Source organism: Haemaphysalis longicornis, unplaced genomic scaffold (genome assembly GCF_048455015.1).
Source record: "Haemaphysalis longicornis isolate Haplotype H1 unplaced genomic scaffold, Haemaphysalis longicornis Haplotype H1 scaffold_1, whole genome shotgun sequence".
In the NCBI taxonomy this organism is placed as follows: domain Eukaryota; kingdom Metazoa; phylum Arthropoda; class Arachnida; order Ixodida; family Ixodidae; genus Haemaphysalis; species Haemaphysalis longicornis.
In genome coordinates this window covers 435,230,914-435,254,664 of record NW_027526203.1, presented here as the reverse complement: position 1 = coordinate 435,254,664, position 23,751 = coordinate 435,230,914, and the positions used below count along the sequence as shown (strand labels likewise).

The 23,751-nt window shown below is 52.0% G+C and overlaps 1 protein-coding gene and 1 long non-coding RNA gene across 2 annotated transcripts in view; both read right to left on the bottom strand.

The window, feature by feature from the left end:
- LOC144155778 (uncharacterized) overlaps positions 1-19,251 on the bottom strand; it is a 196,480-nt gene extending 177,229 nt beyond the window's left edge. The window contains exon 1 of the long non-coding RNA XR_013319633.1: positions 18,791-19,251. This is a non-coding gene — a long non-coding RNA (uncharacterized LOC144155778). The remainder of the gene's footprint in view (positions 1-18,790) is intronic.
- The window catches only part of LOC144155777 (Krueppel-like factor 6), a 393,838-nt gene that overhangs the window by 244,640 nt on the left and 125,447 nt on the right, over positions 1-23,751 (bottom strand). The window lies entirely within an intron of this gene.

The following is a 23,751-nucleotide window of genomic DNA, read 5'->3' as shown; positions in this document are numbered from 1 at the left end:
TATATATATATATATATATATATATATATATATATATATATATATATATATATATTGCTGTAACTGACCAGAAAACTACCTAACAACCGCTTTTTAAAGGGCACCACAACAAAAGTAAAAATGTGTTAAATCCGGTGGAGCCACCTGTCACGCTGCTCCAATCATGTATTCGCTCAGCGCTGCTTACAGTTAGAGCTTTAACGGTCCTTCCCGGCTCGAGGCAACAGACAAAGTTTTTTAGTAATGCCTATTGTGTAAAACCTTAACGTGACGGCAACGACTTGAACTGTCAAATTAAAAAAAAACGGTTAAACAAAGCCTTAAGACTATAGTAGGTGAGGCATAATAATGAATGGCGATTTAGACCTAAGTCTTTTATATCTAGTCGGTGATATTCACAGGCAAGGAAGTGACGGGGAAAGTAGTCCGAAGTACCGTTTGTCCCGTCCGTATTCTTCTCTAAGTCCCGCTAGAAAACATGCCACAGTTATTCCAGTGCCAACTTGCCCAACTTTCCGCACAAATTTAAACAATCTTTTGGTTCGAAGAACTTTCAGGGCGAGAAAAATGGCACAGTAACAACCGCAGCAGCAACAACGGGAAAAAGCTATTGCAGATAGAAGAATGCATATATGTCGGCATAGATATGACTGCGTTCCGGAGGGACAGCCTGATATGCATATCAGTATTTTATAGTTTCCTCCCGCAAAGGAAACGATGAGTATATGCGCGCCCCTTTTCGCCACCAGTGAGCAAGAAGGCAACTCGCTTATCGCGCCGTCGTCAGCGGATCTGGGCCGACGTCGTCCGCTTTCGCGACGCGGGTTCTGAGTCACGCAGGTGTGCCTCTGCCGACGAATGTCCCGCGTCCCTCCCGGAGCCAGCCCCTCCCCGCAAGGCAGCGAGCCCGCTACGCCGCTACTGCCTGAGCACTTAGCGGATCGCGTGACGCGTCACCTTGGACGACGAATCGCCCGCCGTTCGCAGATTTGTCTCGTCAGGCGGCTTCCGCTTCCGGCCACGTTCCGACTCACGCGGCTGCGGTCACTTCGGCCCGCCGGGGTCACTGCTGAGGAATGACCTACGGCCGAGATGCGCCAAATATCGCCATGAAAGCACGGACAGGCGGCACGTACATCGCGGCCCTTACGAACGCGCGATGAGACAAAGCGCGAGCGCGAAATTCAAGCGGACGTTCTTGGCATATATACAGCCCGATTTACTTGACGAAACAGCTTATCGGCAATTCCCTCTGCTTAGTCGCACCCGCGTGGCCCTGTAGTTGTTAAAATTCATATACAATAGTGTCGCACGAGTCCTAAGACTTTCGTAGTGAATGTAAGATTTCCATCATCAGAAAATGGCTGGGAAATTTTCCTCATTCTGTCTACCGCCCCATCAGTGAATGCCTGCTTACTGAATGACGGCGTGTCGGAAAGTTGTTGCCGGGTCGCAACGGCATTTTTTCGCCTGAACTCGATTTGTCGCGTTCAAGAGCGCCGCAAACAGGACTTCCAGGCTGGTTCTCTAATGAGGTGCCATCGCCCCAGATCATCCCGAAGAATCCAAACATGGTCGACTACAGCCGCGGTGCTCGCCACCCCTGCACGCTCACCCGAACAAGATGACATTACCGAGCTCTCGGATTTCCGCCAGTATCCGGAGGCCAATGCGGCCGACTGTTCTATCTTCTGCTCGCGCCTGTCCACGCGCCCCGTGCCGAGAGGTGCACTTGCGCGCTGCCCTGCGCGTCAGCGCGAATCCGCCGAAATGAAGCCCAAGGGAGCCCGCAGCCCCTGCAGTGTCGCCAACGCCCCGCCAGCATGGCAAACTCGCATGACTGAGTTGCTCAGGGAGGTCCCGCCCGGCAAAAAACATCGCTCTTACTTGTCCCCACCAACAAAACATCGGTCTTACTTGTGTCCCCACCCTACTGCCATCGTTTGCAGGATAAAGCGCCACGCCGAAGCAGTCGCCATTCGCCGACGCCAGCTCTGATGACAACAAAAGAGAACCGCGGGCACTGATGCACTAATCCTCTCGCGACGCTCCAGCGGGGGCTTCTTTGTCTGCTGTAAGCGCAGCAACAAAAAGCTGGTGATTACGTGCTTAAACTGCTCAAGTTCTGAGGAAGCTCTTTGTGCGTGCTTTCCTCGTAGCGGCGGGGCACAGCAACACTGAACAAGTTAATTAGCGGTCGTCACGATTTACGAGCGCAATGTGCGGCCCTGCCACGCGAAACACCGCAGGCTGTGCACTCCACCCTGGGAATATTTACTTGGAAAAGATACACGCAAGCTATCAGTTGCCCGAACGCTCAGCGGGGTATACGTTTAGCGATAAAAATGTTTCGCTTATGTCAGGAGGGGCTGCAATTAAGAGGTCGAAACGAGCTATATTAAAATCTTCCTGGAATAGCGACGACGCTTTGCCGGCAACCTTAGCGATTTCCGTGAAAACGTCTGTTTCGAGCATTCCTCCCATTGAAAACGCAAACTCGAGCAACTACAGCTTAGCAGACGACACTTCCCTCCTCATCAGCAAACTTTGTCGCGAGAGCTGGCAGAACTGTTTCGCCAAGCACAGGCAAACACGCCCTCGCACACATCTCCTGTGCTCGCGTGCTTCCGATTCCCTTCCCATTTGTGTACGCTGGGGTGGGCATCCCGGTAGACAGCCTATTCAGTGGGGCTGGCCAGGCATACATCCTCAGCTGCGGACCTCGCTTGGGCCGGCATGGCTGCCTCGGGCTGCTCGTCTTGGAGCACATCCAGCCTGCACTGGAAATAAGTGGTCTCATTGATGAGAACCTGGACTAAGGGACTCAAGGATTTAGAAAAATAAAGTTGCTTCCCTCACTCACGCGGATCGACTTCGGTGCGAACTTCGTCGTTATGTGCTGCCTTTTTTACTGCAGCGTTTAAAGCGCACATTCGTAACTCATAAGACGTCGTCACATCGCGATTGCAGGCACATTACGTTCTGACGAACACCGAACGGGATTATGGGTAGATTTCTTTGTGTAAAACAAACAATGCATGTCATTGGTAGCCTAACCGGAACCGGTGTCCGTTAAAGCACAATACCGAGCAGACACTTGACAATGGCTCAGGTGCAGAATGGGGTTCTACGCACTGAAGGCAGCCAGGGTTACGAGGATGTTCCATTAATGTGGGCATAAATCTCGTGCAAACGCACCTTTTTTATTCATTTCCCTCCTACATCCCCGTGGCGGGAAAGGCAATAGAAGATTGTGGCTGCAATCCATAGCGTTAGGCCGAATAGCGAATGTAGTTTAGCAGCCATGGCATGCCACCTGCCGCTGACGCATCTGGATGTGTTTTTTTTTTTTTTTGCCTGCATTCCCCATTAGGTAACTCAACGCGCAGGGCAGCGCCTTCAGCGCTTAGCGGAAGGTGGCTTTTTCCCTCAGGCACGCCTACTAAGATATAGAGATCCACTTAAGTTGAAGAAGGAGGAATGTGGAATGGAAAAGGGTGCTACAATCATATTTGGGGTAGAGTTTCAAACGCACCGCGATATGAATGGTTTGACACACCAAGTGTCATTGCCCAGAAACAGAGTAAATCAGTTTATTTTAGCGGGATGCTTTGCATACAAGAGTCTTTGAACTCCAATTCTAACTCGTTGAAAACGCTTTGTAGCCACCACTTTTTTTTTTTTTTTGCAATTATTGACGCAGCCGCACTACCATGTATGCAACCATGGCACATGTTCTGGGAAGCTGTGCCTGAAAAAAAATGATATTTGTTTTATAGTTAGGAGTACAAGGTAGTTCCATGTTCTACGGAAAATTACAACCCGGAAACAAAACTAACACCTGGCACCAATCAAGGTACTTTCAACGCAACCTTGATCACGCTAAAAATGCGGCAGTGAGTACAGTGACCACCTCAAAATTTGGCCCGCCGACCTAGTTCGTACAAACCATTGGGAGCCATGATATGACCTCAGCGCCGTGTAAATATGACACGCAATTCACCGCCAACAAACAATAGAACGACGAACCTTTTTAATCCGCGCCTTTTTTTACTAACATCAACTTTAATAAGATTCATAAATGCAAGTTAGGCTTGTTCTGGCTGCCCATGCAGCAAGCCCTGTGCAAGCTCAGCTTAGCCCAAGGCGGGCAGGTTAACAGCAGCCTTCGGTCGGCTGGTGAAGAATCACGCGGCTGCTGTGCCATTGTGGCGGAATGCGAGATACATGTATGCGGTCGCACTACGCCGGATGAGTCAACGGAGAAGGTGAGCGCTGGCAGCGAGACGAAAACAGCTCGTGCGGCAGCGTTCGTTTGTTGTCATCCGACGCCGGCTGCGCAGAGCGTGAGCCCCGGGGCACGCAACGGCTGCTGCGCTAGTAAACGGCGCTAAACACACGCAGCTTCCAGCGGCGGAAAGCTATAGCTTTTTCCCTCCTGCTCTTTTTCGCCTCGCGAGGCCCGCTTCCGACCCTCAGACCGTGCGCGACGGCAACCAGGGTGTCACAACGGCGTTGAAATGGCAGCAAAACGGGTACGTCAGGCTCAGCAGCGCGTGCGTGCGTATACCTGGCTTCTGCCTACACGCCCACCTCTTCTTCCGCTGGCAGAAATACAGAAAGACGTCGTCGCCTACTCGGAGGGGGCCAATTTTGCGTCGTCCGCCAACGTGAGGAAGGCGCCTCTGGTCGCTTCTCCCCCTGAGGAACGGGACTGTGCACACCACGCCGACGCTCATGCGAGCAATCACCCGCATAGTCATAGCGCTGATGGCAGCTACGATTGGCATTCCGCGACGACCGCAGTAGGCACACGAACATACTTTTTTTTTGTGCTTGGAGCGAGGCATACATTGTATTATATATGAGGGAAAAAAAGTGAATAGCTTCTCTAAAATATTGCGAACCTTGTTCATGCGCATCGGACGTAAAGCGAAGCTTGGAGGCAATTTCTCTAATATGGCGACAACACACACACACACACACGCACACACACACACACGCACACACACACACACGCACACACGCACACACACGCACGCACGCACGCGCGCACACACACGCACACGCGCGCGCGCACACACACACACGCACACACACGCACACACGCACGCACGCGCGCACGCACGCTAACTTTTTTGTCTGACACTATGTGCGGAGAAATAGGGTTGGTGCGAGGGAAGAGAGAAGGGGAGGGAAGGGGGGAGGGTGCATATGGAAGTGAGTGCTGTCGGCGTAGACGCTTTGCCCTAACAATGGAAGAGACGCTGAATACTCACAACGTTGTCGTCGTAGATGTTCGCCGGTTGTGAAGCTCTAATTCATCTCGCTGAAATCGCCGTTCTAATCGCTCGGCCTATTCGGCGTGGTACCTACACGGGGACGGGTGGGCCGGACTACAGTCACTGTTTTATTTTCAATAAAGTATTTTCTCTCTACCTCGCTCTTTTTCCTAAGGAAGCTCAAAACACGCACGAAACTCAGCGGATGGCATGCATTCGTACTTCAACTGCATCCTGACATGCCCTTGATGAAGCTCTTAAGAGTACAGCCTGTTAGGTCACCGAGATATTCAGCAAAGCACGCGCTGACTAAACGAGTTAACGCATAAGTTCCTCTGTAACGGGAGTCCAGCACCGGCGAAAGTAACGACGATGGCGCAGAGAGAGAGTGAGAGAAAGCACTATATTATTGAGACACTGGGATTAGGTTAGGGGGGGTCTCAGATCAGGTGGCTAAAGCGACCTGTAGCGCCCGTTGCGTCAGGTCCGCTGGTCCACGAGGCAAGAGCAACCCAAGGCCTGCTCTCAAAGGGTGGTAGTGAGAAAATGCGGACTGCTGAAAGCTATTTTGGTGTCCTGCCGTCTTTAAAATGTGTTTCCGCAGTAGAACAGCAGTTCTCCTGCATTGTCTGCGTTTTTGTGTGTGCGTGAGGCTCCGTCTCATTCTGCAAGACGCCTGGCCGGGAGTGGTAGTGTTTTTTTTCTTTCAAGTGACCTCAAAATCATTACGCGCTTCGCGAGACCATCCGATGGCTCAATTAAGTGTGCCGGCGCGGACGCTTTCACGAAGAGGCAAAAGCAACAAGAGCTGCCGCCTCTGCACCCTGGAAATGCAGCGCTCGCTTCGACGCACCTGCGGCTAATGAGCAACCTCGAGAGCAGCACCGGAGCCGGACACCGATCTCTGGAGCCGCAGGCGCGCCCCTCCGCTGTTTTGGGCCGCCTCTTGCGGGTAGTGTACACGCGCACTCTTCCTTCCACCACCTCTCGCACTGCAGAGCCTAATTCGGATGCAAAAATAGGCCGGATTCATCTCCTTCCCCAGGCCCTCGGCAAACCGTATGGGCCGTCCAGGAGCAGGATGCTTCGATAGGAGCGCTTTTCCGTCAGCTCTACCCGCCTTCAAGATGTCAGTTCGAGCGTTACGCTTTCGTTCTTTCCTTCTTCTCTAAGGCGCCGGCCCGCAGCTTGCTTGCACAGCAAAGAGAGAACGAGAGGGCCACGGGTTTCAGGGAACTGAAACGGCCGTGTTCTAGCATTCGTTCAACAGCTTCATCTAGAATGCTCCCCAGGAGGAAATTCCTTGGGTGATGCAGAGCAACGACGCGGCTTGACCAGTTTCGTACAGCCCTGCCTGTCGTGCTGAAGACGAAAACAAAAAGAAACATCTCCACGAAGTGAATCATGACGAGTGGGCGTAGCACTGGGGATCATTCTTACCGTAAATCACCCGTGGCATTGCCCACTCGCGCATGTAAATGAGTGACAACGCGTGTGTACAGTATATACAATTCGAATCCAATCCAATCCGATACAATTAAATTTAATCCAATACAATCCAATACAATCCAGTGCTCCTCGCGCATGCGCAACCCTGTGTACACGGAGGCCAAGCTCCGGACATAGAGAGATCCTAAGGTGCTTCGCCCCTAAAAAAACAAAAACGGTACGCAATCTTTTAAATGCAGAGCATTTCTTAGGCTCGCCTCTTCCTGCGTCGGACGGTGTCAACAGCTCCGCGTCCGCAGCAGGTGCGCCTCTCCTCCTTCCCTCCTCTCTCTCAACAGCAGCTGGCGCGCGCATGCGTCGTAGTCAGCCCGTTTGCTCCGTCGCGGTATCGGCGTAACAGGTGCGTGATAGCAGCGCGGTGGGGCGTAGAAGGGCGCGCGCTGCTTGCGCATGCGCGCTTTTGGACGCGCGATGTGCCGTATGGATGTTACGCTTGCTAACAGCATCGACAAGTTTCTGCGTTAAAATTCCGCATTAGTACTCTGTTCTGCTTTAGATTCGACACCTCCATATTTCATGAAGTTGGCTTTCCCTCAGCATGCATACCCTTGCAGCGAACCATCCTTTACGGAAATAGTTCGAATCGGACAGCACACGTGAAACCGTGGCTGGTTCACACTCACACAGAGGTTCGTAACCAACCACGGTTGCAACCAACCAAAAAGCTGTGCAGCTCCGATTCCTTACCCCGCGGTCAACTCAAGAAGCGTATCCGAGAACTAAATGGAATGATTTAAACGCTATACTTTCGTTTGCCGGAAAGCAGGCTTCACCGTAGAGCTGCGACGGTTCCACTCGGAAGCAGACAGAAGCGTTCAGTCCAGTATGGCTGCGCACCAAGATGCTGTGCCAAGGCGGTGGCCTAGCACAATGACAAGCTCGTTGTTCTCACGGCTTCTCAGTGTTTACCCGAGCCGACGCTAGCGCATCAGCCTCCACCCCAGAGGACGCAACAATCAGAAGGGGTCGTATGTTAAGTTAGACTCTTGAACCTTCGCCCTCAAGAGACGGTGGGGATACATCGACGTCTATATAACGGTTCGCACCAAGGCTGCCTTATCGCCGATCTCTGCTCGAACGCAAGACAAGTGTGCGCGTAGGAACATTCTCGCCTTGAATGCTAATCTCGCACAAAGCTTCCGCCGAAGGAGTGATGCCTATAAGGTGCTCCATATGCCAGTTATAACTGCACGGCGAAGAATACATCACGTGACACAAATCGGAAGGCAAACTGCGGTCATCTGCGTTTCCTGTTCACACACAGCGCAACGTCCCTGTCTCAGTGGCGGGCAACCTCCAAGTCATATTTCCTCAACTTTCGCAATAATGCCACGAATAATTGTGGCTGCGGCCAAGATGAGAATGGAAGCAATGCGAGGAAAATAACGACTTGTTTAGTATAGCGCTGAAACAATGCAAGCCATAAATTCCCCGAATGGTTCTCCTACAACGGACAAGGCCTGTCGGCAAAAAGCGGAGGGCGCGCGCAAATACCCTTCTTCTCCATATCTTCTTTTTTCTTTTTTTTGCATCACTTAACGACTGGTTGAAGGACTGCGGGAGTTAATTGAACGCGCCACTCAAGCGAGCAGCCACGACATGTGGGCGTTTCGCGGATGTGACTTTGTTATGTGTTACCTCTCTGGCAGCGGTTCATTTCTGACATTCATTGATAACGCTAGAAACCAAAAAAAAAAAAAATTAAGCGCAAGAGCTGCAAAGTTGACGTCAGGGTTTATTTTGGGGTTTTGGGGTCATGGCTTTCAAAAGCTAGCATTAGTCAGTGAAAAGAAGCACAAAAAAGGAGGAAACAAAAAAGAGAAGCGCTCTTTATGTTACAGCGCAACAAAGGTAACCCGGATTTATAGATTTAACAGGTGGTAGCTGCGCTTGTTGACTACTAGGCTCACAGTAGCGGAGGGCAACGCATTAACTCAGGCAACTTGAGTTTCTTAACGTCCATAGAAATGTTGCGCGTCGTTAGTTATTTTTTTAGAGACTGTCTTCAAGTTTAAATTTGCGTCTACTTCACTACCCACATACGCGCCTCACAAGTGAGCGTTCTCCCCGTATCACTATCAAAGATTGCGTAACCATCAGGTCAGATTTCAAACGCTGTTCATAGATTTTCAAACTTGCCGATAATATATATATATATATATATATATATATATATATATATATATATATATATATATATATATATATATATATATATATATATATATATGGGATTGCAAAAGGAACCCCAAATTAAAGAGCAGTGCGGTCTTTCCATACAAACAATTTGCTGTTGAAATTTGTATTAGCCCTTCGTAGTGATTAGGCGATTACGAAATGGATACGGCGCGATAGACACGCCCCAACGCAACGACGATTTGATGGCGGGATGATGATTTACAGCAGCCATCTTTTGTGTGGCGCCATCTTTTAGTGCGGCTTGTAACAGTCTTGTAGTAGTGCAACAGCGAAATGCCAATAAATAGAACTCGCTAAATTCGAACTGACGTCCGGATTCTGTCGTGATTCATCAAGACTTACTTCGAACTAAGAAAAATTATTTGCGGAAGAGAAGGCGGGAGAAGGGGACACCGCAAGAATAACAGTGGCTCCAGCACCGTCATCAAGTTTCGTTTTAACTAACGAGATTTCACTGAACTAATAGGGACATTACTTTGGCCACAGTGATTAGGATAACGATGACGCCACTGCTAACTTTACCTGTGATCACTTCTGAGCCACTCACATGCGGCCATTTTTTTCAGTTGAAAGTAAAAAGACTTACGCAGATAAAAAGTGCCCAAACACTGCCACACTATCACTCTCACCCACGCCTGCGATTCCACAAGGCGAGAAAAACTGCAAAATGGATTTCCTTTTGTTAACCACATCATCGATAAAAGAGTCTGACATACGCGCGCAGAAGTTACGAAGCCGCCGTCTTTGATGCTTACGCACCTGTTAACCCCATCCCTCCTTCCCTGTCTGTGGATGGCGTACGTGAAAGATGCGGACGGGAAACGGCTTGCCCACTGCCGCGATGGGCGGCGCGCGCTTCCCGGAGATGCGAGTGACCCCCGAAAGATGAGGAGCAGCCCGCGAAAGGTGCCATGTCGCGCAAGACTGATTCGGAGTGCGCAGCATCGAGCATGCCGAGAGAGAGGCGGCCGCACGCAACAATGGCCCTCCCGAGAGCGGGGAGCGCGTCTTCAGAGCAAAGCTCCCTGATGAATGCTCCTTTTTTGCCACGCACTCTATCTCGCTCCTCGGCAGGCTTTGTACGCGTCTCCTCCAAGTTCTTCCTCCCTCCCGCATGCACTGTCTTCGTTTTTATTGCGCCCCCTACGCTTCGCCTTCTTATCCTCGCTATCTGCTGCCTCCTCCTTTTCTTCTCTTTCTCGGCCATTCGTCGGGAAACAAGCGCGCCGCGGTATCACGCCGCCTTCATAACAACTGCAGCTGGTGGCGTTTCATGCGCGGGAAACAAGACAGAGAAAAAGGCGCGAAAGAAGGCACATGCAGGCGCCTCGGAATGCTGAAGCCACAGATGCCGGCAAATAATAAGGGTGGGAAAAGGGCGTAAAACGGCGAGGTAGATAAACGCGTGGCGTATGTTATTGCTCGACGTCACCGGTATCTAGGGTGAAAATAAATAACCTAGGAAACGTAAGACCAGGAGTTTTCGTCCTCGGAAGAATTTAAAGTCGGTAAAAAAGAAATGCACCATTCAATACTGTTGCCGACGCAACTAAGGGCACAATGCGCAAACAGCTTTATTCCCTCCTTTTCACTCATTCTCGCTTTTCGTGCCTTTCCATTTCAATATTTCGCTCTCATTTTATCCGGCTCTCTCTCTTTCATTTTGGAGAAAGAGAGAGGGCGCGCATCACTCGATGGCCATGAGAACTCTCAAGGCTCCCTCCTTTCTGCCACCTTCTTTCCTCTTGTCCGAATTCGGATAAGGAAGCAAAGGGCGACCGAAAAAAAAAAAACGCACGTCGCCGAGCCTCCGGGCATGTGGGCGCCTTTGAGGAAACAAAAGGGCGCCTCGCTATAGGGTTCAAAGTCAGCGCGCACAATGGATGTTTGGGCTGCGCCATTCCTTCTATGCTCGGTGGTGTGAAATCCCGTTTGGGGCGCCGACTTAACGAGAGAAACAAGAACACAATCGCTCTCTTTCTCTCTCTCCCTGTTACGAGAGGAGGGAGAGGAGGCGGCAGCAAGGAGGCGAGACAAAAAGCTGTTCCATCACGCTCACGGACCGTCATGCCATTGTACTACACGTAAGAAAGTGATCGAGGGAGAGTCGCCGTGAACTGAAGGGCGGCCGGGTGCGTCGGCCGCGCACTCCTTCTTTCTCGGCATTCCTCGGAGCTCCTTTCGCCGCGCGAAGGGTGAACGCACCGAAGCGCGCACCGCATGTTCCGCCGCCGATGAGGACGCCAAGCGTGACATAAATCATGACCCCGGACAGTGCGAAATCGCCGGAAAAGCCGATAACCGAACGCCCGCAGGAGCTGAGCCCCGCAAGGACAGGAAATAAATGCCCGCCGCCGCCGCCGAGTCCGCACAATTTTTGGGGCTGCGCACTGCGCAATATATCCGGGGAGCTTTGAACAAAAACGGCAGATGTAATTTCACCTCCGCCCACGACTGCGTTGCGCCAAGGGTTCGCACTCCACGTTTGACTCCGACTGCTCCCTTGGTAGCAAAGCGGCCGCCGCACGTGACTTCCTCGCATCAAGCTAAGTAACTTAGCTTAGAATGGAACTGAGGTTCCTTCCTTGTTCGCGAAAATCTTTCCACGAATGCTGCGGCGGTCTAGTTTGAGTATAACGCTGCATAACCTTTGCAACGATAACGGCTGTTCGTTGCGGACGGCACCAATCTTTCTGCGCAGCACTTAACTGCCAGAGTGCCGCACCAGGCAAGCGTCTCCGTATAAAGGCAGGTTAAAGGCAATCAGCGAACAGCAAAGGCCAAGTCTGCTCGAGCCCCAAATCTCCTTTATCACGGGGTGAGCGACATGGGGCGCAGACCCCGCAGCTTCTTGGTCGATCGTGCGACTCCGCCAGCAGCAAAACAAGTAATGGCGCGCGGTGAACGGACCCCACTTGCAGACAACCACAAACACGAGCGACGGAGGCCATTGGCAGCGAAGCCGTAAGCCCCCTTCCAAGCGCCGATGGGGGCTTCCGGCTTGGCGCCTCGACGTTGGAGCGCCCTCCCCGTCCGCTATAACGTAACTGCATAATTACGCCCCAATCCCCGAAAGCCTCTCGATAGCCCCGGCGCCGTAATTCCCCGCCACTTGGAGATATCCGGCGCCGACTGGCTAAGCGCGTTTCCTTCGTCTTATGGGCCGCGGGGATTCGCCGGTCGAGTACGGTGCCCAGGACGCCAAGGAGAGGCCCCACGCGCGAATCCTTGGCTCCTCTCAATAAGTGATGGCCGCACGCAGCACGTACGCTTGGCTCGCACACGCCGCGTACAATGGCTCTCAACAGGCTTCAAGCTAATCGGCACTGCTCTTGCTTGCTACCCATGTAAACAAGCGGCGGTTATGTTGCGCGTGGCGCCACGCCTGCAAAAGCTAGGGCCATACCTTAAAAAGCGCCCCGCCGTTCATCGGCGAAGGTGCACTTATCTAGCCGGAAGGCCAGCAGTTCTTCAGCTGTGGCGTTCATCCCCCAGATACATGTATATGTACACCGCACTGCTCCATGTTCTGCTCTGCAAATGAAAAAGACTTTCCGCACGATATAAATACCGCAAATTTAACGAAGACCAAGTATACGTCTGGGATGCATTGATAAGTTCCCGTTAAATTCCAATTTTACTACTTTCAGCTACTGAAAAGACGGAGCTAAGGGCAGCCTGTCTACCATCAAGAAGATAGTGAGTGAATAAATCTGAGTGCACGAGCCGCTGAACCCTGAGCGTAATGCGCTGCTTTTCGCGTGTACAAGTGGATTCTGCTTACACACAAAACAAAAATGTCGCTTCTGAATTCAAACGAAGCAAAACAAAATGTTTTCCCCGCGCTAATTACAAAACAGGAATGCAGTTTACAGAATCACCCATCGTCTAAATTTAATGCTGCTGGGCAAGAAAAAAAAAAAAGCGCGTCCCCGGTTGCGAGACCACGTAAGCCTGATAAATAATAGCCACCGATCAAGGAGCGCGGGCCGCGTGAGCCGCCTCCCGGACAGGGAAATAAATACGCAAGATTTTGTGGTTTTCCCCTCTGTGCGGGCGTCGCCAGGGAAGCCCGAGGAGATAAAGAAGCAAACATGCCCGAATTCGTCCTAACGGGGCTCGTATTAAAAGCTGAGGGAGCCAGGCGCCTGTGTGAAATGTTGTCTTGGCGGACGTCGCATTTCGCTTGGCAGCCTTGTCGCCATGGGAACGGAGCCGGCGTGCCATAGCAGCTCCGTCCCTCGCCGGCGGCCGTGGATAAAAGTGCCAGATGCGCATTCCGGGAGCTCGATTATGAGCGCTGCCCCCTCCCCTTCGCCGCTGTCAGCAGATTAACCCGGACCACCTCGAGAGGGGACCCATCTTCCTAATCATCGCCAGCCCGGCCGGCCGGCCAGAAATGATGATACAGCCGCAACCCCGGCTTCTAATCCGTGCTGTTTATTATCCCAATGCTTGTTTCTTTCCGACCCTCCTCCCTCCCACTTGCACGCGCAAAAGGGCGCATAATTTTTTTTTTCTTCACCTTCTGGCATCATGTTGAACGCCGGCTTTAGACACGGAATGCTGCGTCGCGGGCGTGGTTGTACAATCCGAGCGAGTTATTAGCTTCCCAACAGGAGAGGCGGACGAGTGAGATGTCCTGATGCTCAAGACCCCTTGGCTAGCTGCCTAATTTTGACTGATCGCCGTTTAATTGCGATACACGGTGTTCGAATGGGGCTTACAAGTTACACCTCAAAACACACGGCACCTGGGATCACTCGCGGTGTACGTGGGTGGGTAACCTGCCACGCAACCAATGCCAGCAAAAGAGGAAGCCACGAATATAAAACTTGGCAATTTTGCGTTTTTTTTTTTTTTTAGATGCGACGCATCTATTTGACTCGCCTTGTCCCTCCATCCATCCGTAGTCCGCACGCCTCTCCCTATTCTCCTCGCCACGCCAGCTGCGCGGTAACGCCGCTCTCACCGCAGCGCCATCTTGCGTTAGCGCTCGCTCCCCTCGCCATGCCAGCTGTGCGTCAGCGCGCGTTAGCGCTCAGTTAACACATGCGCATGCGCTACTCTCTCTCATTCCCCTCACCGTTAACGCGCGGTACATATAAACGCGATAACTGCGCCGCTCCGCTCAGTCGCTCCACCGCCGCCGCTCCGATGACATCCGATGACCACCGATGATTTGAATGGAGACTAACAGGTCTGCTACCGCGATGGTCGGCGCAACCGTAATAAGCACCGCCCAGATGCGTCGCATCACCCCATGGTTTCCCCCCGCGGAAAGATGTGGTCAATTTTTTTTAAATAGGCTCTGCGGGCATGTTTCACAGAATGATGAATCAACTATTCGCGGTATTTTCGAATACGATGGCCTGCTGCTGCGAGCTTTTGGCTTAGGTGTTGCAACACTACAGGAAAGCGAACATAAAAACGCGGGAGCCTGTTTTCTGTTAAATAATAAGCCCTCTCCCAGGTATATTTTTTGCCGTATAACTCGATCTCGATTCATCAGATAAACATTCGTATTACACCCCCACAAGAAAGAAAACCAGACAAGAAAAGAAGGAGCGAACAATGGCAGCACCTTGGATGGTTCCAGAAGCTACGCAAGAAATTTGCCAGGGGACATTTGGTGAGCGGTTATTATTTTTGCGAGAATTTAAACAAAGCGTCATCTTCTAATTCGCCGAAATACGCATGCAGACTGCGGTCATAACTGATGACTGTACCCAGGCCCTCAGAAGTTAAGAAGCTTTGCCCAACTATATAAAGTTAGGACAGAATCACGGTCGGAAAGGTTATAGGCAGGGAAGTGTTTTGCTGGGCGAGATTATCATTAACGTTGTCGGACACGCGAGCGCAGATCGCTGAAGACCCGCAAATAATGCGCCATAAAACAAAAAGAAAAAAAACGGAAGAGTTGTCATTTTCGTTCCAACGATGCGCCAGGCTGGAAGAACTCGGCAAAATGATGGAAAATATGAACGCACGTCTACGCGAGAAGCAGTCGCAGGTGAGAGGCCTCCCGGGTCGACGATCGTTTCCGGCCGAAGTTCTCGAGCGAATCTTCCCCGTGGTTCGCTCATCAGCCCTCGTCCTGGCTATTTTTTTTTTTCTTTCCTTATTTCGGCCACCCGCGGGCCCATAATGGCCGTGTCAGGGAGCGGCACATAGCGGAGAAGCAGCAGTAAGGGGAGCAAGGCAGAGGCCGGGCACCAAAACAGCCACGTCAACAAACGCTTCCTGGCAAGGGCTGACCGCAGTTGGGAGATTAGTTTCCATCGGACCGAGCCGAGAGAAGCCCGCGCCTTCCTGCCGCCGTTATCGGATGCCATCCGCGCCACCCCCGTTTCGACGAGCCATCGCTCGCGACGAAACCCATCGGTCCCTGAACTGCACGTCATTTTGGCAGGGGCAGTTTGAAGACCGCTGGGCCAGCGGCGCGTCAAGCCCGGCCAGTCGTCCGGATCTGCGGCCGTCATTACCTGCTGCGGTCGCCTCCTCCTCAGGAGACGTGGCGGCGTACCACGACCAGCCACTTGGCTTCCCCCCCATGTACTACGAGTGTCATTACGGAACTGTATCTATCGCCACACCGCGGCCGCTTCACTGGCTCGGCTGCTCGGAATTCTGCTTGTCGGCAATGAGAAATGGAAACATTACAAGCGGAATTCAGCCCCGATTATTTTCTTTAAATGTGAATCAGTCTTTGGCCTGTTATTTCTCAGTATTACCTCACAGGAAAACACAGATAAGGACGTCTTCACAGGAAAGAAATCCCGTAATACCGGTACTGCGAGTGTGAATAATGCGAGAAGTGGGAGTATGCTTCGCACGAACAGCAACGCTTGCTCCATCACCACACACCCCTCTTGCCAGGGTGCACCCGTTACAGGAAGGTCAGTCGTGATGGATGGCTCGATGTGGCAGGCTAGACAATCTCATAGCCATGGCCAGCCAGGTACCTAAAATTCGATAAAGTAGCCAAATAATTGTTAAAGGTTACAAAGGCCCTTGCAGGTGGTTGCGTGCACCTTTCACCGACCTGGCACAGCGCAGACGTCACTCACGGAAGTAAAGTAGCCAGAGTCATCACTTTCATTAGCAACGATGAAAGAGCCCTCAGAGCTGGGTTCCACGAGCGAGTGTTGTCGATGCTTGAACCCACATGCACCCGCGAAGCAGTGTACTACATTAGAAGACAAAGCTCGGGATACTACATCCTACAGGGATGAGTACCTCATTTTAACGGGACGCTTTCGGCTTCCTGTTCACATATTATTTTGTGGTAGTGTGTTAAGCATCACCGAGCGTTCTTCGAAGTGTGTGGTGAAAGCCGACGTCCAAGAGCGTGCGATGAAGGTGGTGCTATGGAAAAAAATTTTAATCGCTTGTTTTGTGAACTTACGTAGTTCAGCCGAGAAAAAAAATCATGAGCGGCACGCTCGACACGTTAACGTGCTAAAATGTATATAAAAAGCTTACACATCTTTTTTCAAGTTGTGAGAAGAATATAAACTGCTAGGAGCTTGTTCGGCTTGGCGACTCCTTATAAAAGAGTACAGAACGTGCTGACAAGAACGAGAGACGAATTTCCTTCGTTCTTGTGTCTATCGAGCTGTTCATTTTTATCGACAACTATGTTGATTTTATCGAACACACGGTAGTCAATGAGCTGTATTCTAAAAAAAAAAAAACCGGAAAAAGCAAGAAAGGGTTGACGGGCCTCTTTCTGCTAAGTTCGTAAACGCACGAGTGAGTCGAAAACCACTGTATGCAGCTTGAAGCTCGTGAAGTGAAGCATCAGCAGCAAGCGCTGCGGTTAGCGTTCGGAAATGATTTGCAGGAGCTAGCGCACGACTTGCGGCCGTCCCTAATGCAAGCCGACTTGTACGGCTGCCCTTGCAGGAAGCCACACGGTGGGCGTGAACCACGCTCGCCCAACGACGGAAAAAAGCAAGGCCACTGGCCGATCGCCTTCCCAAACAGACGAGTCGTCCCGCAGACAGCAGCCTATGTTCCGGCTAGACGGCGAGCTCTCCAAGCGCCTCATTACACACCGCTCGGCCGAGACGCCGCCACACTGCGGCCGCGCTGTCCCCTCTTTCCCCGCTTATGCTTCCATGCTGCGGCATTGTTTCCACTTCATTTACGGAGCCCAATTGTGCTCCTGCGTTCCGCCGCACGTCCCCGAAAATGGGTGCTGCTGGCTGCAGTGCTTGCAATGCGCCGCTCTCTGCCACACACGTATGCAGCTTGTACCGAGTACGCGGGTGGAAGCCGGCGTGCGCTCACTCGCGGCAAACACGTGCTTGTAACCTTGGCCGCCGAGATAGGAATAAAATCACCCCGCTCGTTTGCATTTCCATGGGCCGCGCGCATCATTAACGTTGCGGCTGCCCCTCTGCGTCCCTGTGCATCGCGTTGCCTATATTATATGTAAAAGAAAAGGTGTAGCCCAAGTACCAGCCCTACTTTCCAATGGGGGCGGCGGAGCGGAACGTTGGGAGAAGGCCATTTTATTTCAAGCTTTTCAAGCTAACAAATCGGCGTGCTTTACTATAGGATATACACTACAACCAGGTATTCGCCCCTCAAAAATCACTTCGTAATTGTGCAAACTGAGTGCTTCATGTTTCTTTTCGTTTTTTTTTTCTAAGCAGTGATTTCAGCCTTGTTATGCTAGCGCGGCGGTGATACGAACAACGCTACGACCAATTTAGGAATGTGTAGCCTCAAGGGCCCGATTTCAGCACGTGTTCTTGGTCACGGCGACTCCTCTCGTGACGAGTACGGTACATGTGCTCGCGGTGAATAAAGTTGCACTAACAAGGAGAACATTGAGTGCGACTATGAAATCGTACTGCATATAGATTTGACTTGCGATGAACATGCACGAATTCGCCACGAGAGGCGGGAAAATGATTTCTCAGGCCTTCACGCTGCCCCAAACAATCTTAACGGCGCAACTCAGCCTCACCACTCAGGTTCACATCCCAACGTCATCATTAGCGTGTAGCGTCGTTGAAACTGGGCGTCATGGTGCCATGGGGCAGATTTTGCGAAAATGTATATCAACACGGTAAGAAATTACTTCTTTAAAAATTTCAAATAAGTATGTGGTGGTCCAGGATAAGACATGAACAGTTCAAAGCGAGTAGTCATTTCAAAATGCTCTGCGTGAACACGATAAACCCAGTGGCACATATTTAAGCATGTCCGGCTTCGTCTTGCACAATAACAATTACGAGGTTGTCAAAAATATCCGTGAGAAAAAGTAACGGCAGCGATCCTGGACCTCAATCACTCTAACCTCATGATCCAGTCTCAAACTCGTTCCGTCGAGGTTGCGGTCAGAACCTTTAACCTCACTCACACAGCAAGTCGCAGTCTCTCACCTCGCCTCAACCTCACCCCACATGATGAGGTTGACGTTCATTTGACATTGGAGCTACGATTAAATCCTCGCATCGCTGATACGTCGAGCCCCTGCATTCCAGTGTACCGACTTTTTGTGTGTAAAATAAAATAAATAGAGACTGCAACGTATCCGGCTCCTCAGCCGCTAATAATCGCCCCGCAATGCTTCACATCGTCGATCGCGAAGTTCGCGCACAGCAGTGCACCGCCAGTCGGCGCGGGGATAATGAATGCGCGGCAGTACAGAAAGGGTTGACGGAAGGGGCACTGCAGTGGAGGCCTCAGCAAAGCTGCCCGAACTCCACTGGGCATCCGGGCAGGTTTAGTGAAGCATCCACCTTGGCCACCAAGTGCTCGAACAGGAGAGCATTACAGCTTACCACCTTGCCAACGCGGCTCACGGGAGCCGAAGCACTAGTCCGTGTGTACGCTCGGCAGGCGAAGTTTTGCAGTGTGCTTACCTGCAGAGAGAGAGAAAGAGAGGGAGGAAACAAGGTCAGGTCAGCAACATCGATCGCCCGCATAAATTGCACCAAGTTATGGCAAGAAGCAGTTACCGGCTACGCCATGTCACCATACGCACTACAAAAAGAGGCAGAAGAAAAATCAAAGCCCCTTCCTTAAGAGAAGAATGGTTAAAACGCCAAGATTTCTCCAATGCAGCCTGAGTCAAAGTCCAAAGTCCGAAATCCAAACTTCCCAAGTCAAAGCCAAAAATTCACTTCAACTCAGCCAAAGTCCAAAACCGACGTCCAAAGCCGACGTCCAAACCCACACCACCAAAGTCCGAAGTCAAAGTCCAACCCAGCTTTGAGAATGTATTTCATCATCATCATCAATAACCGTGCGCACTGCCAAAGTACAGTTCGCGTATTACGAAAGGTCCGTCATTTGTGCAAAGGCATCCCGTTGTTATATTATGTGGTGTATGATTGATCTACCCTTTGTGAAACCCATTGTGTAAAGTTGGCTTTCCTGCATCGTGTTTAAAGTTGGCTTTTCTGCAGTCTGTTTTACTCGGGCGTCAACGCAATCAGTGAGGCATAGAAAGATTCGCTTTGGAAGTATTCTGTGCAAACGGAATGTTATATTTTCTAACAGCACCTACGAGTTTCTGCGTTAAAATTCTACATTAGAACTTTGTTTTGGTTTACATTCGGCACCACCAGGTCTTACTTCCTGAAGTTGGCTTTCCCTCAGCATGGGTGTGCCTGCAGTGAACCATCCTTTACAGAAATATTTCGTATTGGACAGCTTACATGAAATAGTGGTTGCCACTCATACAGAAGACCCAGGATGACACGTCGGATCAACCCGGCGATCTGGGCTGTCGTTAATTGCAGCGAACAGGGCGTCGGAAAGACTGAAAGTTCAAATCGGGTCCATTGGTGACTGTGTTCACTTCAACAGAACTACAGTGTGCTTAATAAACCGCCAACAAGAAACTATGCATGTAAAGACACAAATCGGAAGCTTTTGTTCCATGAGGTTAAATTATGACACGCTTCGTTGGCAAAAAGAAGGCTATTCATCAGACCTCGTACCAAACGACGCCGCCATTTCACTTTCGTGAACGTTAATGCTTGGAGTAGCGCGCGATGAATAATATTTTTACGTTCACGTCTGCTTTGTTGCTGAACCTGCATACGGATGTCTCCTACCAAAAGTACGTGAGCACGCAGCTTCCAAAACGAAGTTTTAATTTGATTTTCTTTTTTCCTAAAAAGAATGATCCCCAGCGTACGCGCAATACACGCTCATCGGGCCGCTTTAAAGCGCTGTCTTGCGAACCTCTCATTACCCGTGAACAATCGTGAAAATCCATTTCCCCCGTGTGAAAGAAGAATACTCGTATTCGAGAGTCCGCGAGCACTCGTCGAACGGAAGGGAACTTTCACTTATTAGAGGGGGCGTGGGGACGAGGACCTACGCGCACACCATGCCTGTATATGTAGAACTCAAAAGAGCGAGACCGAGCCGCGGCCCGGATCAATCTCGCTCGTCGTTTCAGTGCGTTTCATTCCTGCTTCGTCTTTCCACCATGTACGCATTGTGCATGCGTCTATATATGTGCGCACGTATTTTCGCTTACTGGTATTTACTTAAGCTGATTAGGTTACGCCCGGCGCGCTTCACTTTGCGCGGGTGCAACAGCTGGGAATAGATATTCCACTTTCGCAGTGCACGGCCGCCCCGCGAAGAGCCAAAACCGAGTTCGCCGGCTGAAGCTCGCCGGGCTCTCGAGCGCCGCGCAGTGTGCCGCCGTTCGCCCGGCTCCAGAAGCTCATTGTCCCCGGAACTGGCGTGCCAAAGCGCCCCGCGCCGAGGCCTTCATGCGAACACGGCGGAGACGAGACTGGAGCGAAGAAGAAACTCTGAAGCTCGCGTGTAGGATGAATGAAAGCGATAAAGACGCCGATTAGCATCGAAATCAATTTTAAGAGTCCCGAGCAAATCTCAAAACGCGCGCTAAAGCAGCCGCACAGCCGATGGAAAAAAATTAAAGAAAGAACGCGGTAAAAGAGAGAAGAGGGAAAAAAAAAAAATACTAAGCACGTCTAAGGGATATATTCCCCCCTTATGCGTACATTTCTTTCGCAGCGGCTGTCTCTCTTTTCCTTTTCGTCCCTACGCTGATGCCCAGGGCCTCCGTTTCCTCGCGCTCCCTGGCTGCGCTATCACCTCTTCTTGTCGAGAAATTCTCCAATAGAAGCCGAGAATTAAAGCCAAGGAAGTGCAGAAAGATGGAAAGACGACGCGGCGGAGGAAAAGAAAAGCGCGGGGCTCGCGGGCGAGTGAAATTCAATTATGCCGCGTTCCTCACCGGAGCAGGCTGGCATCTGCCTTCCGTCCGCAGCGCCTCTCCGGGATTCCCCGTATCCCTTCCGCTAGCGTCCCGATGCGAAGGAAATGCTCCGCCCGCGTCCATATGCACCCAGCGCGAATATGCCTCGCGCGCTCGCTGTCGATCAAAGAGCAAAGCCATGTCGACGGGCTGTACCCTCTCCTCGCGTCTGCGGGCTTGTATGCGAGCGGCTGTGGCGAAGTGAAAAGCTGCACGCACGGGAATAGCTCGGCTTTTAAGCACAGACTAAGTAAGGTGCGTATCCGCAAGAGTGGATCCGCCACTGTCATGCACACACGAACACAAACACGCGCAAAACGGAGCCGCACTTTTTTCTCCTTTCGGCTGGCAAAACAATCACTCCTGACGCGGTAGCCAGCCCGTTTCCGCCGATTTCGCTCCTTCGCCGAGGGCCAAAGTGACGAGATGTCGCCGCGGCCAGAGCGGCAGGTGATCCGCCCTGCAGGCCTTTGTTCCAGCGGCGTCGCTGTGATCGAGAGGAAACACGTCTCGTCCAAGGCCAGCGCTTGGGGCGAGCGAGCGACGGATGAATTAAGCGCGTGGCGTCGCCGTCGAGTCAGCCCTATTTATAGCCGGCCCGGCCGCCGCCGCTGCCAGCAGCCGCCCAAGGAAGAGCGCACGCGCAGCGCCCATTCATGAAACGTGCCAAGCGTAGGCCCTCCTTCGTTCGCATCCTTAGCGTCCGGCAGCGCGAGGGGGCCTCCGTAAACGGCGCGACTCGATGCCGCGACGGCTGGGCGAAAACAACATTTTTCACCCCGGCCGCCGCGCGCGCGGAAGGGGCTTGCGCAGTCGCCATTACCTTGGCAGCGGAAGGGCCTACTTCGGTGCCCGTTACCGACTTTCGCAACCCTAGGAACGCCCCGCGAGGCTTGTAATTGCCCTTTGTAATGATCACGTGCCCCCGCTTCGCGCCCCCTGTTAGCGGCATTTCGCACACTTACACATACAATCACCGCCGTCGAGATGCTTATTTGAATTCTCGCCATGCACCCTCCTCGAGCTGACGCAAAAGGCAGCTCCGCCAGCGGCCTTCGTACACTCCGCCGCTTCCGGCCCATTGAACAGACGCTTCGCAGCGTTCCGAGTCTAGTCTTGGAAGGAGCCACTCGCGCAACAGCGAAAGTGACCTGCGCGGCGCTGACGCGAGGCAGGGAAAGTTGCGCCGGCTCGACTTGAACGAGTTAGCGGGTTGCCTCCTGGACGGGGAGCAATACGAGCTCCCCGCCAGCGCGGACACAAGCGCTCGCGGCTAGTGCGCCTAGTACTTAGGCAAGCCACGTCCACATAAGCGGCTCACTCGGCCAGAACAGCGCGGCCGTCGAGATTTCGCGCCACTCTTGGACATGACGGCCCGCGCATTTCGAGTGAAGCTGCGCCTCGCGGGGAAAGCAACGAGCTAAATAACGTTAGGCGAGCCGCCACTGGCCGGTTCGTCAGTAAACTACCTCATCGTCACGGTATTGGGAGCCGACGCATTGCGAGCTGATTCAATAAACGCGTGGCCACCGCCGCCAGCAGTCAACCCGGGTTTAAACTCGAATTCGGAGGAAAAGAACCAGAAGCCTGCCGCCGCTGGGCGTCAATCAGCTCCGCCGGCAGCACCAGCGCTGGAGCGCATACGAATGAACTGCACCGGACAGCGAGAACGCCACAAGTCGGTCGACAGGAATTCGTCGGCTTTCAAGTTTCTTGCGGCTGGTGTTCTCGTGCTTAGCTATGTGTGCTCATAGGTGCGCTGAAGTGAACGAAGGACCGAGAAATATGAGCGCGCATCTTGCGCGTGCGCAATGCTGCACGGTACCTTTTCGAGTGCACCCTCCCCCGTATACCGTCTTCTGGGAGCCCGTGAAAGAGCCTCAAAGGGCATTTTCCGCCGAGTTAACGTACAGGGCGCAACCATGAAAGTATCAGCTCTCCCTTATTCCATCAAAGGGTCGAACGGCTGTAAACTATAGGCTTCTAGTTCAAATACTCGCGTGGTAACTTTGATCACAAGCACACGTACAATGATCTCCTTCATATATGGAACGCTATTCGCAGGGCACACACGGCGCACGCGGTCACCTTCGGAACGCTGAAAACTTTACGTATTTGTTTCTTAATGCTGCAACCATATTATCTTGTAGTATACGCTGTGGGAACCCACGCGGTGGGAACGCATCTACCAGCAAGCGGAAGAGAACGGAACTCGCCGAAGCACATGTCATTAAAACACAAGGGAATATAACAAACCCCTCCTCAAAAGAGGGACTGTACAGTCAAGAGCCAGAGTAAGCGTTCAAGAATTGCGCCTGCAGTAAGGGGAGGGAGGTGAAGCACGGCGACTGACCGCCAATGGCAATGGGTGCCTGAACAGAATAGCGGCACCGCAATACGCGCGGTGCACTGATACAAAGCTGGGAAGAAATAAATGGGCGAAGAATAATAAAGGACCCACCGGCAAAAAAAGGGTGCCAGCAGTTGGCTAAGCGT